We start from the raw sequence: 14,195 nt of genomic DNA, 5'->3' as shown, positions 1-14,195 counted from the left end.
AATTGATGCATAGGTTTTTCAAAATACACTTTTTCCATGAACTTTCAGAAAAATGTGCTGAGTCTTAAATTTATCCTTCATTTCTTTGGTTCCTCAAGTAAGTTGTTTATGCCCAAAGCGCATTACCTAATTAGGCTTGTGAGTAATGACCACACACACATAAATTGATGACCTGTGCCAGGCATCAAGGCCTTTGTATTTCTTAGCTCTTTAAATCCTCGACAACCCTGCAAGGTGGCCAGAGGTAAAGAGCTGTCTGGAGACGAGGGGAGGAGCAGGAATTGAAGCTTTCCTGGACAGACCTCAGAGGCATCCTGAACAGGGCGAGGGTGGCTGCCGGCCCCGGGTCAGGGCCAGTCGTGGGCGCTCGTGAGGATGTGGTAAGTGAGCCGATTTAACGGAGGAGGGATGCACGGGCACCGGCAGACTTCCAGGGGTTACCTACAGATCCTGGAAAGTTATGTCGCTTCCAGATCCAGTAGCATCACACTGATGCGAACGCATCCCACACTGACACCATCATTTGTGAGGGGTGAAGAGCTCCCTTTACCACACAGGGAGTCAGCTAGGAAGAGCTTGGGATTCCCGCCAGCACCCTGTTCACACAGCTGCCAGAAAGTTAATTCCAGGTGAGAGCCAATACACTGGCCATCAACAGTTACCCAATAAATATATCTTAAAGAGCGGTTGAGAGCTTAGTCACATTTAATTTTCTGTGTGCCAATAGAGAGTTCAAAAACCATCCCACATAAACTAATTGGCAAGAGACCCAATCATGAGGCAATGGGAGTCTGAAAGTTGCAAATAAAGCATAGCTTTTTTTTTTTTTTTTGACAGGCAGAGTAGATAGTGAGAGAGAGAGAGAGATGAGGAGAAAGAAAGAAAGGTCTTCCTTCCATTGGTTCACCCCCCAAAATGGCCACTACGGCCGGTGCGCTGGGCCGTTCCGAAGCCAGGAGCCAGGTGCTTCCTCCTGGTCTCCCATGGGGTGCAGGGCCCAAGCACTTGGGCCATCCTCCACTGCCTTCCCAGGCCACAGCAGAGAGCTGGACTGGAAGAGGAGTAACCAGGACAGAATCCGGCACCCAGACCGGGACTAGAACCTGAAGTGCCGGTGCCGCAGGTGGAGGATTAGCTGGCCAAAGCATAGCTTCTGTTCTTGGGACAACTGTAAGCATGTGTACAGATCACTGAAAGAGAAACCAAAAAATCCTCCCCATGGGGCATAAATGAATGATTTGGGAGCACAGAAGGAAGGCTGAGGATGCGTTGCACAGCTCCTCAGCTCAGCAGTTACGGCAGCCCGGTCCACTGGAGCCACGCAGAGCAGACACATCACCGCCGGAGGTCTCTGCATGCGTTGCTCCCAGTCCACCTCCAGCCTCCTCCCCAGCAGGAAACTGACCCCTGGGCTTCCTTGCTTGTCCACCTGTGGTTCATTTCTAAAAATGATTAAAATACACTTTTAAATATAAAGCAAACGGAGTCACTCACCTCCAGAAAGCACTTCTACGGGCACCTCTCATAGGTGCAGTGAAATCTGTGTTCTTCCTCGTGGTCCACAGGGCTGCCGGGTCTGATCCCTCGTCTCCCTGCCACTCCTCCCGTCCTCACTGTGCAGTGAAGGATTTGTCTCAGGGCCGTCTGTCAGCCCCTTCACATCTGTTCCAGTTTCAGTCTCCGTGCACCTCTCTTCTTGCTGCCTAAAATGTTCCCTTGCCAGAGCTTCTTGTGGATGATTGCTCTTAGCTCAGGAAAGAGGACACACCAGGCTGAGGGTCCCCACATCACCTCTCGTCACTGCCCATACAACTGTCCTCCTTCTTGCTTACTCTCGTGTGGCCAGCCAAAGGATATCACACCTACATCACTCATTTGGTAGAAGAAAGCTAAATAGATGAGGAAATTTTGTCTCGGCCCAGAGATCTTGCTCTGAATGGCGAGGCCAGAGTGCAGACAGGGTCAGTGAGTAGGACTGCACCTGCTGTAGCTCCTCTCCACCCCCCGTCTTTCTGTGGCTCACAGTAGACCCTGGGGAAATGAAAGGTCCAGGGCCACTTGGGTCACATCTGGACATGGATCACTGCATGCCAGAGAATTCCACTGACAGTTCCTCCGTGCTCATCCTCAGGTGGATGTAGCCCTTGGCATGGCCCAGATCGGGGCAGGTGCTGGTTCTGGATGGAGCATACACCAGCAGTCTTAACCCGAACTCCGATTTGACTTGGAACAAGGGTGTACTGCAAAGTGTTTTACCTGTGAAACTTCATTTGTGGCTTGGATGCTATTTCCAAATCATTTTGTTCCCTCTCCACAGCCAGTTCTGATTCTCTCAAACCTCAGGTTCCTTTTCCATTTTTGGCATTAAAGATCTCCTTTGCGTTCAAGTCCTTAATGCAGACTCGGTCTGTTTGGCTTCACAGTGAAGCCCACAAAGGCCAGACCAGGCTAGCTCACGTCTGCTGGTGACCGGGACATCCTGAAACCTACAGGCTGTTCTGGGACCTGTCACCCTTCTACCATGTTGCTCGTTACAGAAAAGCAGATGTACCCATTTAAAGTGCAATGGGCTTTGACAAATGCGTGGAACAGGGCAACGACTACCACAATCAGGATGCAAAATAATTTCACCCCCCACAATGCTTCTGCCCCACCCTCTGTGGTTTTGGCCATGTCCCGGCCCCTGGCTAACCTGAACAGATTTGTCACTCTTCTGTTTCCTACAACTTCATATAGGTGGAATTGTGCATTATATAGTATGTACTCTAAGGATATAGAATAATCAAGATAATACCAAAATAAGTATATATTTTTAAAAAAATGTATTTTTGTTTGAAAGTGGAGAGACAGAGACAGACATCCAAACAGAGATCCTCTATACACCGGTTCACTTCCCAGATGCCTCAGTCTAGGTCCTCCACATGGGTGGCAGGAACCCAAGAACCTGGACCATCAGCCGCTGCTTCCAGGGGTAACAGCAGGAAGGTGGGATCGGTAGCAGAACTGGGAATGGTTCCAGGCACTCGGATATGAAATGTAGGCTTCCCAAGCAATGTCTTAACTTCTGCACCAAATGCTCTCCACAAGAAATACATTCCTTAACAATTAGAAGGAACAGGTGTCGCATTGCTTTCTTGAGTACCTAGGACATGAATATTAAGCACGAGTAGATTTAGGACTGAATAGACTGACCAATCCAGTTTTGAGGTTTGTCATTGAAATAAAAAGAGCATCTTAAAAGTTTGAAAGAAAAGACCCCTACTTGGATAAAAGTACATGAATAAATTTCTAAAGATTCTCAAAATATTTGGATGCATACATGTTGTGCTCCCCAAATGTCTGATCCCACTCATATTGGTCTGGATTTGATTTTTCTGGGTAGCATTTGCTCTTGATTGTGTATGAGCCAAATGGAAATCTTTTGGCAGATTTTCAAATAAACAGACACAGTGTGAGAATGTTTGCTGCACTCATTTGCAGCCAGTTTGGTCTGGGTGTCTCCAAGATGCACCAGGTTCTCCCCGACTGTGGAAGCTGTTCTCGCTGAAGCAGTGCTTCCGTGATGAGATTCAGTCCAATCTGACTGCAAATAAGCTTTAACACACGCACCAAATGTGCTCAGAAAGTTCAATGAGCGCAAACTATGGAAAACTGTTCTCAAAATAAAATAAAGCGAGCTTTGATAGATCCCATTTAAAAATGAAAAATGATACCAGGAAACTACAGTTTAAGCTTCGTGTCATGTCCATTCATAAACGTGTGCGAACTCATTTGAACTCAGTAGTACCAGTCTCCCTGAAAGCCAGCATGCTTCCTTGGCTTGCTTTTCGTTTCGTTTGGTTTTGCTTTCTGATGACTGTGTCTTATTTCTTAGTATTGACGCATTGGCTGGCTTCTCTATTCCTATGGTTTGGCTAATTCAGACATTTCTTACCACTGGAAAGACGCCTTGTGGCATGTACTTATTTATTTTAGAGCTTTTATATCTATTTAATGCTAGCATTAAAGGCGTCTACAACACTGAGTGTATGTACGAGAGTTTAATGGAGAGAGAGCTGGGCTGGGGATGGAGGCTTCCCAGCCATCATCAACTGCTCATAGAAGTTAGGATGTAATCTTTCTGATGATGGATTGTAGTCTTCCTGAGGAGCTGTTGTGTGGAGTATGAGATACTGCAGGTTGAGTACTGGCGTGAACAGAATAATTACCTACACGGAGGGTTAGTCCCCGAACATGAGACAATTCTATCTCGCCTCACAAAGGTGACTTTGCTGGTCTGATTAAATTCAATCTTGCGGAGAGATTGTCCCAGGCAACCAGGGTGCCTGCTGTGACCGTGGTCTCCGGCACCTTCCTTCCTAGGCTCTCCTCAGTGTCCCCTTGTCGTAGACGCTTTTCCACCAAAACCCCACACAGTGATGCCCCGGCAGGAGCTAACTCGTGCTGCCCTCAGCAAAGATAGACCAGGGCCCTGCCTGGTGTCAGCTCTCAAAGATGGCCCACGTTCTTCTGGGAAACCTAGGAACTGCCTCCTCCTGAATCAGATTTCATTCCTGGAAGAGCCATTATTTGTGTCTAGGGACATGGACTCCAGCCGTTACAGCTCCAGCCTGTGTTCTGCAGCCCAGGCACATGGAGCCATCTCTCTTTCCCAGAATTTATGCTTGCATTTATTCTCTCAGGACATTTACAGAGAAATATGTATATGTGTATTTCAATTGAAAAATGGTATCTGATTTCCAAATAGTTTTTTTTTTTAACAGATAAAACCTTGGACTTAACTCATTAGTGTCTATGGAGCATTAAGATACTTTTAACAGAGAGCATGGTTATGTTACAATTCAGCCTCTTCATTGTTATTTTCTACTGAACTCTGAGCTGATACTTTCTGTAACTACTACTTCAGGATAAAGATCTTTTGTACCATGTTCTGTCTAAACTAGATGAAGCTTCAAATTCATATTTTAATCACTAATTTCTTCTAGATATTTGTAGATAATTTCTGGTTGTATTGTGTAGGTTCTTCTTTTGGTTCTAGGCTCATTATTTTTAGGCACCACAAAGCATTCTTTTAAAGGTATATTTTATTTATGTGAGTGGCAGAGTTATAGACAGAGAGAGAGACAGAGATGTCTTCCATCCACTGGTTCACTCCCCAAATGGCCACAAGGGCTGGAGCTGAGCTGATCAGAAGCCAGGAGCTTCTTCCGGGTCTCCCATGAACATACTGGGGCCGAAGGACTTGGGCCATCTTCCACTGCTTTCCAAGGCACATTAGCAGGGAGCTGGATCAGAAGTGGAGCAGCCAGAATTTGAACCGGCACCCATATGGGATGCCAGCACTGCAGGTGGTGGCCTGACCTACTATGCCACAGCACTGGCCGCAACACCACAAATCATGGGATTTGATTATTCCTATTTGGATTATCTCTTCATATTGTTTTTCTTTGTAACTAATAAACAATGTCTTTCTTATGCCATAATGCTTAAAAAATATTTTATAGATGTAAAATTGCAAACTCATTTTCCCCTTCAATATTTTAAAAATACTACTGCAATATCTTTTGTCATATTGTGCTATGATTTAAAAGTCTGTTGCCTTTGTAATTCTTATCAATTTTAATGATCTCTTCTGTCAAGTTTTGAGAACCTTTTGTTTTTGGTTACCTTAAATTTCACAGTAACTCAGCAGGTACAGGTTTTCCTTATTTCTCTGTATAGAATTTAAATGAAAGACATAATATCCTCATTTGGCTGGGAGTGAGGATGGTCAAGTCATTTATTTTCTGTTTCCTAGATCTACCATTTGTTAATAGACCACTGACACATGACCTAGTGTCATTTGCCAGTGACTCAGTCCCCTCACTGGTAAGACAGGGAGAATAACTTTCAGGTAGTGTAACATGTAATAAATAAATGGAACAATATTTCTGGAAGCTGTCATATTTCCCAATATTTAGTTCCTTCCTTTTTCCCACTTCCAAAGTATTCATATTATGTATATGATTCCCATCCTCTCTGCTCATCTTTCAAACAATAATTTAGAGGGTTAGAAAATCAGAAAAAAAAATTAAAAATATAGAGGGTATTGGTTTGGGTTACAGAGATAAAGAAAGAATATTGATGAGTTTGCTTCCTTAAAAGACAATTTTAAACACTAAAATATGTTTGAAAGCAACAAATTCAAGTTTTTTTTCTCACCTGACTGCCATGTACTGCTACCTTCTGAGTTGTGGTCGTTTCAGAATACCACATGTGGGGCAAATGTAGTGATCTCTGGTTTCTCCCTCACACTCATGGTCTGCAGGTGCACACAGGTAGCCAAACTCTCAGCGATAGCAAGGTTTTAAATCTCCAGCTTCCACTTTCCGAAGGGCTCCTCCGAGCCAGCATTTTTCATTCCCCAGGCCCATCACACATCATGTTCGTGACAGGGCACTGTTATTAGAGTCCCGACTTACTCCAAACTGTCATAACGTTTGAGATGCACATAATTCAAAGGAGGGAAATAATAAGGTGGATTGTTGGCTGAAGTTCTCATCAATCACATGATTTCATTAGAACAGAGTTTATTGAAAAACTGAAAGCAAATACAGTTACAATCCAAAGAAAATGCAAACAAAACTCTTCACTCCGATGAGTTTGTGAGCTCAGTCTTGCAGTTTGTGAGAACAAATGGATTTTTAATGGGTTTGTTATTTTTCTAGTAATTTAGTTATTGCAAATTTTTCGAGTCATCATGCTCGCATTTCTTTTTATTACAGTCTAAATTAATCAATCTCTATTGGCTAGAAAACTGTATCTCTGTACCATACCATTCCATTCACAATCTCTTCTGGAATGTAGCTTGCTTCCTCTAGAACAATAGCTGTGAACTTTGACTTTGCCAGAGTCACCTGGGAAGCTTGGGAAGGGCAGCGCGCTGGGGCTTGGTCTGACTCAGCGTGTGAACGGTGGCCCATGGTGCTGAGCTGCGGTCCAGGGACCACATCCTGATAATCGCTGTCTAGATCCTAAGATATTGGTGGGTCCTGAGACAGCGGTTCAACAACGTTTCAGTGAGTTTTATTTTTTGAAATTCATTTTACATGTGAAAAACTTGGAGAGCAAATAAGAAGAGAGGTCAAAAAGCTTGCTCATGTCCAAACCAGCACGCAAGCGCTCTCAGGTGGGAGAGCCTGCTTCCATCTCGAGTTGGCTCGGGGTTGGTTGCGGATCTCTCCTGGCCGTGCTGAGCATGTTGGGTTGCATCCGTTGGCTCTTGCACATTGATGTTCCTCAAGCCCAGGTAAACCTGAAATGTCTTCTCCTTTCTTTCTAAATTAAACAAGTGTATTATGCGGTAATAGTAACCTCAGCCCCCAAACTCACGTAGGGAAGTTTAGCTTCCTCTGATTGTCCAGAGTTCAATTTAGTCTCCTTTTCAACCCTGCATCAGCTGGAGGACACAGCTCTGTGTCCTGACGCCAGTGGCCTCTCAGTTGCATAGGAGGCTAGCATTGTGCCAACACACAGGATAGAGATTCTTCTGAATCATTTGTCTACACTGCTCTCACTGAGACTTGCAAAATTCTACTTCTACCTCAGTTATCAGCACTGCAAGCATTATTCCTACCCTCAAAGATTCATTAAGCCCCATGTTTCTGATGGTGCCTTGCATTGTCACATTGGGGCAGAAAACAGAAAACGGGGAGGCTCCGACAGGTCCATCTGTCCAAACATACTCCTTGGCTACCATTTCTATTCTGGGGATTTTTTGAACCCCATGGCTCTTGTCTAGCATGAGGTCCCACATTCTTCTGATGGGTGGATTATTATCCTAGCCCTCTGGGACTGGACTGGGCTGAGGGGAAGGCAGATCTGTTTTTCTCAAGTCAAACACCATGGGGGATCCACATTCCATTCAGAGTGGGGGAAGTGTTGGTCTCACGCATCACAGGTTTTTACAAAATTAATGTTTCACGTTCCAAGTTCTGTGTCTTGAAAACTCTGTTCTGTGCTCTCCTGATGTAACATTTATTCCTTGTAGAAATAAATTTAATAGAATCTACCAGCCTGGACTGGGGCATAGGCAAAGGGACTCAACAGCCTAGGGATAAAAACAATACTAGTACAAGCAAACGCCGTCTGTCCATCTGGTGACCAAGGCCAGGCGAGTGATGACCTGCCCGCACCATTTTCCATTCAAGGAGATGTGTTTGTTCCTTTTCCAGAATTCAAAAGTTCCCTCACCAAGTGAGAAAGTTTGGTACATTGTAGTAAAATGTTGAACAAAATCAGAGGAAACATTTTGTGTTGGAGTAGAGTTAGAAGATCTTTTCAGAGGGGGACACGTATTGTAGTCAAAGAAGCTCAGGGTGTGAGCTCGCGGAGGAGAGAGAGGCAGGGAACATTGCAGTAGGGGCAGTGGCTCAGATGGAACAGGACTGCGCATTAATGTGGAAGAGATCTGCAAGGCGACCAAGCACCTTCCTCCACGGGAGGCAGCGGAACGGAGTGGCGGGACTCCCAGTGGTCATCGTCCACCTGGGCAGGAAGGGGTAGAACCATGGTCTCAACCCATGCTGCTCCATCCCGTACCTCACCGGTCACTGCTGGGCATGCGGATGAGGATGGGTTCTGGGGCTGGAGTAAAGTGAGCAAATTTTGGAAATGCCTATTCCAAAAGAGAAAGAAGAAAACTGCAATAGACGGATCTCAGTGATCGCTTTGCAGCAAAGATGGAAGAAATGGAGGATACAAACCTTACATCTCAAATTTTAATACAACTGACAAGTATTTCACTTTGAAAAGCAGAGAGAGAAAGAGAAAGAGAGAGGGAGGGAGGGAGGAGGGAAAGGAGAGGAGAGGAGAGGAGAGGAGAGGAGGGGAGGGGAGGGGAGGGGAGGGGAGGGGAGAGGAGAGGAGAGGAGAGGAGAGGAGAGCGCTGGAACGCTCCCATCCACTGGTTCACTCCACAGTGCCCACACAGCTGGGGCTGGGCCAGGACTAATCCAGAAGCCAAGAACTCAGTCCAGAGCTCCCATGTGGGCAGCAGACACACAGCCATCTGGTCCGTCACCTGCTGCCACTTCGGGTACACATTAGCAGGAAGCTGGAACCCAGAACAGAGTCAGGACAGGAATCCAGGCACTCTGATATGAAATGAGGATGTCCCGGGTGGTGTCTTAAACACTGCACCAAATATCATCCCTAACAAGTCTTCAGACGCTGATCAGTTGCAGCTACTGAAGAAGGTGCCCCCACCACAGCATTCTGGAAAGTGCACCTTGACCTCTGACACAGACTCAGAACTAAACATCAGTGCAGAGGGCAACGGCCGAGTGGGGCCTTCAGACGTCTTCCTCGTGTTCTCTTAGGGGCCTGAGTATTTAAACTGCTTTCCCCTTCAGAATGATTTCAGTTCATCTACCATGCCTGGACATGTAAACAACAGAAAAGATATTTTAGAAGGAAAGCAATCATTTACTTGTTATGGATAACAACACTGAATAGAGGTGGTCAATGCGTTATTGAGGTACATTCTTGCGGATTTCTTCATGGACTGATCTCTGTGTATGAATATGTGTGTGTGTGTGTGTGTGTTGTGTGTGGGTGTGCATGGAAACAGAAAGAGGGAGAGGGAAATCACACTAGAGGACTTCAGGTGTTTGCACAGAGGTTAAGATGCTGCCTGGGAGGCCCTACCCCGTATCACAGTCTGGATTTGAGTTCTGGCTCGGCTTCTGATCACTTCCTGCTCATGTGCACCATGGGTGGCAGAGGCTGGTTCAAGTGCTTGGGAACCCGCCACCTGCCTGAGAGACCTAGACTGAGTTCCAGGCTCCTGGCTTTGGCCTAGCCCATCTCTGGCTGTTGCAAACCTTTGAGGAGTGACAACACTGTGGGGAGCAACCCGGACTAGACTGAGTTACTGGAATTAAGACTTATTCTATGCATCTGCTCTCCCACAATATGGCGCTGGGAGAGAAGTAAACAGCTTCCGCACAGCTGCCTCCAGTTCAACCAATAAACTGTAGGACTTGCTACTGATTGGAGGAGAGCAGCGTACTCGGCGTGTGGGCAGCCGAGTTGGGATTGGCGGAGGAGGACTATAAAGGAGGAGAGAGACGGCATGCACCGGGAACATCTAAGGGGAACATCTAGCTGAAGGAACACCCGTGCAGCCCCCGAGAAGAGCCGGCCGGCGGTGTGCCGCTCCCCTGCGGAAGTGGGGAATGTGGCCAGGGGGAACTGCCCTTCCACGGAGGTGGAAGGGATAGTAGCCAACCCGGGAAGAACCAGCAGCAAACCTGGGGAGGGCCGAGCAGACGAAAGAACAGCGCAGGGTCCTGTGTCGTTCCTCCACGAAGAGGGGGAGCGACACAACACAATCTCTCTCTCTCTCTCTCTCTCCATATTTCAAATAATTGAAAAGAAATCAATAACTGTTTATAGTCACAGAAAAATGGAATGAAAAGGTAAGTTTATTTTGGTGCAAAAAAATGAAATCCACAGGTAGCTTTTTTCATAACGCTCATTCGTCATAAAATTTTGAAGCCTCCTGGTACCAACGTGTTTCCCTGGTCCTCAGCAGCCTGTGTTCGACCTCTCTTGCTAGCATCAACGTCTGTAAACCTGACATTCCTGTCTCTATCTGTTTCCTGCTGGCTAGTGAATGACCAATGACTTCCAGCAGGTGCATCTCAGTTACCCAGTTTCCACTTCACCTTGTGGTTTCATATCCTTTCGTCTAACACATTTGTAACTGTCTTATGCCAATCCCCATTCAGTGATATTTTGTACTGAAGACACCTGAAGCATCATGTTAATGTAACAATCAAGCAGATAATCAAATTTTTGTGTTTAAAATAATAAAGCAATATAGCAGGTATACATGACAAGACAGAATACCCTCGAAGGTGATTATTTATATAGCATGAATGCCAAAAGTTGTAAGAAAAATTATCAGTTTGACTTCTGAGAGAATAATCAATTTATGTAGGAAAGCTTGGAAACATGGCCAGGTGACAAATTAACCAGGAAAAAAGGTTTCTAGTAATCGTGCGGTGGTTCAGAAAATACACCCCCGATCATCCAGCGCGGCTGTTACTCACAGTGTGGACCTGAACTCCCTTCTGCTTGATTGTGGGTGGGCTCAGGCGCAGCTTTCCAGGGAACAGAACATAGCAGAAGGTCTGGGGTGTGACGGCCAACGTTTTGCTCTAAGAGACTGCAATTTCCATCTGACAAGCGTTCTGGTTCTCAAGCTATTGGTTAAAACCAGCTGCCTCGTGAGGACATGGGAGCAGCTTTGTAGAAGAACTCAGGGCGACTCACTGCGGTCTTGTGTCAGGAGCCATCCAGGACTCACGTGAGTGACCCTGGAGAGGACGGCCACCAGGCGGGCTCTCAGCAGATGCCACGTCCCATCTGACAGCGGGGCTCTATTTCATAAGAACTCCTGCAAAAAGTGTGCATTTGTTTATTTAAAAGGAAGACAGAGAAAGAGAGAGAGAGAAAGAGAGAGAGAAAGAGAGAGACTTTTCTTTCATGCACTGATTCATTCCCCCAAATACCTGCAACCCCCAGAGCTGGGCCAGGCTGAAGGCAGTAGTGGCAGGGCCCAAAGGGCGTGATGTTCATCTGTGGCCTGCAGGGTGCTTGGTAGGAAGGGAGATGAGCAGCAGGGCAGCCTCCAAGCCAGCACTCGATGTGGGACACGGATATCCCAGTGCAGGCTTAACCGGCTGTGATTCAACGCCCGCCCCTTGTGCACGCTCTTGAGGCAGGAGCAGCAGATAACTGCCTGTGGGATTCTGATCCACAGACGTGTGGAGTAACAAGCAGTTACTGCATGAGCCACTGCGCAGGAGAGTACTTGTTTACAGTTGGTAACAGCACAACGCCTTCAGCTAGACGCTATTATCAGGAACGGCTGCCTGACATGAAAACTTGGGAAGCCAGCGCCTTAAGATGGGAAAATTAAACAGCTTTTCCTCTGAGGATAAAAGTGCTTAGAAACATAAGCCCATAAAGTATATTCAAAGTCATTACTAACCTAGAATATGCAAATAAAAGAGTAAGGATGTCTTGAAAGACACAAATATTCATAACTCATCAAGGAAGAAATAGACCTGAATAATCTGATGTCCACAAGAAAGCTAATTTATAGTGAAAATGCTTCAACAGAAGAAAACATTTTAGGGCCAAAAAGCTTAACTGAGAAAGACGGTGGGTAGGAGAGCTGGGTAGGGGGCACTCCCGTCCACTGTTCCCTCCCCAAATGCCCACAAACATCCAGGGCCCAGGCCAAATCGAGGTGCCCAGAACTCCATCCCATCCAGGTCTCCCACAAGCACTGGAGCCCTCACTGCTGCCTCCCAGGGCGCACATCCGCCGGAAGCTGGACTGGCAGCAGAGGCGGGATGTGGGCGTCCCGGGCAGCCCGGCAGTCTGCGGTGTGTCTATCAGCAGCGGAAAGCAGGCTGAAATAGCAACCGATTCGACTTCCTGAGTCTAAGGGCCAGGGTCTGACTCCACATCAGTGTGAGCAAACCGCCATGGTCCTGTGGCTAGGGGGAGCTTCAGACCAGGTGGCTGCACCTGCAGACCCAACACCTGGCTAAGCACCTTGTCCGCGAGCACATAATTGAGATAAACACACTTAACAGGATTGCGCCGCTGACCCCTCTACTAAGAGCTGTTAAGGCAGGCACGTGTCTGAGCTTCAGAGATTACGGTAACAAGTGACCACAGATGCACAGGCTTCCCCTGCTCTCCCACCGATGCTCTCACAGCGTAGAGACTCCGAAACCACAGTGTCGTCAGGGCTGGCTCTCTGGGGGCTCCGAGAGACGATCCCCCGGGTCGTGGTCCTCCAGCGGTCCTCCCTGGCCCTTGGATTGTAAGCTCATCACTCTGAACTCTGTGCCTACACATCACAGGCCACTCACGGTGTGTGTCTCTGTCTCTGTACTCTCTTCTTGCCTGCATTAGGGCCTGCATTAGGGCCCACCTGAATCCAGTGTGGCCCCATCTCTTTTTTTATTTATTTGACAGGTGGAGTTGTAGACAGTGAGAGAGAGAGAGAGAGAGAGAGAGAGAGAGAGAAAGGTCTTCCTTCCGTTGGTTCACTCCCCAAATCGCCTCTATGGCTGGCACTGCACCAATCCGAAGCCAGGAGCCAGGAGCTTCTTCCAGGTCTCCCAAGCAGGTGCAGGGCCCAAGCACTTGGGCCATCCTCCACTGCACTCCCGGGCCACAGCAGAGAGCTGGACAGGAAGAGGAGCAACCAGGACAGAAACGGTGCCCCAACCGGGACTAGAACCTGGAGCCCATATGGGATGCCGGCGCCGCAGACGGAGGATTAACCTAGTGAGCCACAGCGCCGGCCCCGTGTGACCCCATCTTAACTTCACTGTTTGCGCTGCAAACATGCTCTTTCCACAGAAGTCACACCCGAGGCTGTGGGTGGACGTGCATTTGGGGAGGACACTGTTCTAGCCAGCAGGTACGAACCAAGTGCAGGCGCTTGAAGCCCCTCGGCTTGCTCCAGCACACAGGGGAACACTGCACCCCGGGAGTGATCGTGGAAACTGACACACTGGTGAAGCACTTAGTGCTTGACTTACAAACTCTGCCCCTCAGGCCACGTGTGACCCCCTGGCTGGCTCTGGGAATGAAGCTTATTGGAACATTTACACACTCAAGTGTGTGCACTGTTCCTGGCTGCAGACTGAGCCATGCGGACAGAGACCTTGCGGCCTGCAACAGCTGAAATACTTACTCTCTGACCCTCTACAGAACAATCTTCCAACCCCAGACTCAGGTGACACAGTGCTGATTGGCACGGTCTCTCACCCGTGAGGCTGACTCCTGCTAACACCACACGACGTGTACCAGATAAAGGTGGTTGTGGTAAACATGACCAGATGGTGCAGGCATTTTTAATCAGCTGCTGTGCTGTGCTGATGTGGTTCTCCCTGCAGACAATCAGTATAGCTTGTGGCTTTCCTCATGTAAGGTGGAGTGAAATGTGAGGTGGACATTGTCGGATGGCTACCGTAAATGCCACTTAGGGCACAGGACCCGGGCAGCTTGCCAGTGGCTCTGAGTACCGGCAGAGACTGGCTGGCCACCGCCGTGGCGTGGACTGCACAGCGGATCAGACTTGTGTTTCAGGGTGGGAAGAAGAGCGTCTCCGTTTCACCTGA

This window comes from Oryctolagus cuniculus, chromosome 16 (assembly GCF_051225735.1).
Source record: "Oryctolagus cuniculus isolate XC-2025 breed Fujian yellow rabbit chromosome 16, ASM5122573v1, whole genome shotgun sequence".
NCBI classification, from domain to species: Eukaryota; Metazoa; Chordata; class Mammalia; order Lagomorpha; family Leporidae; genus Oryctolagus; species Oryctolagus cuniculus.
The sequence above is the reverse complement of the archived record's forward strand: the minus strand, read 5'-3'. Positions refer to the sequence as shown.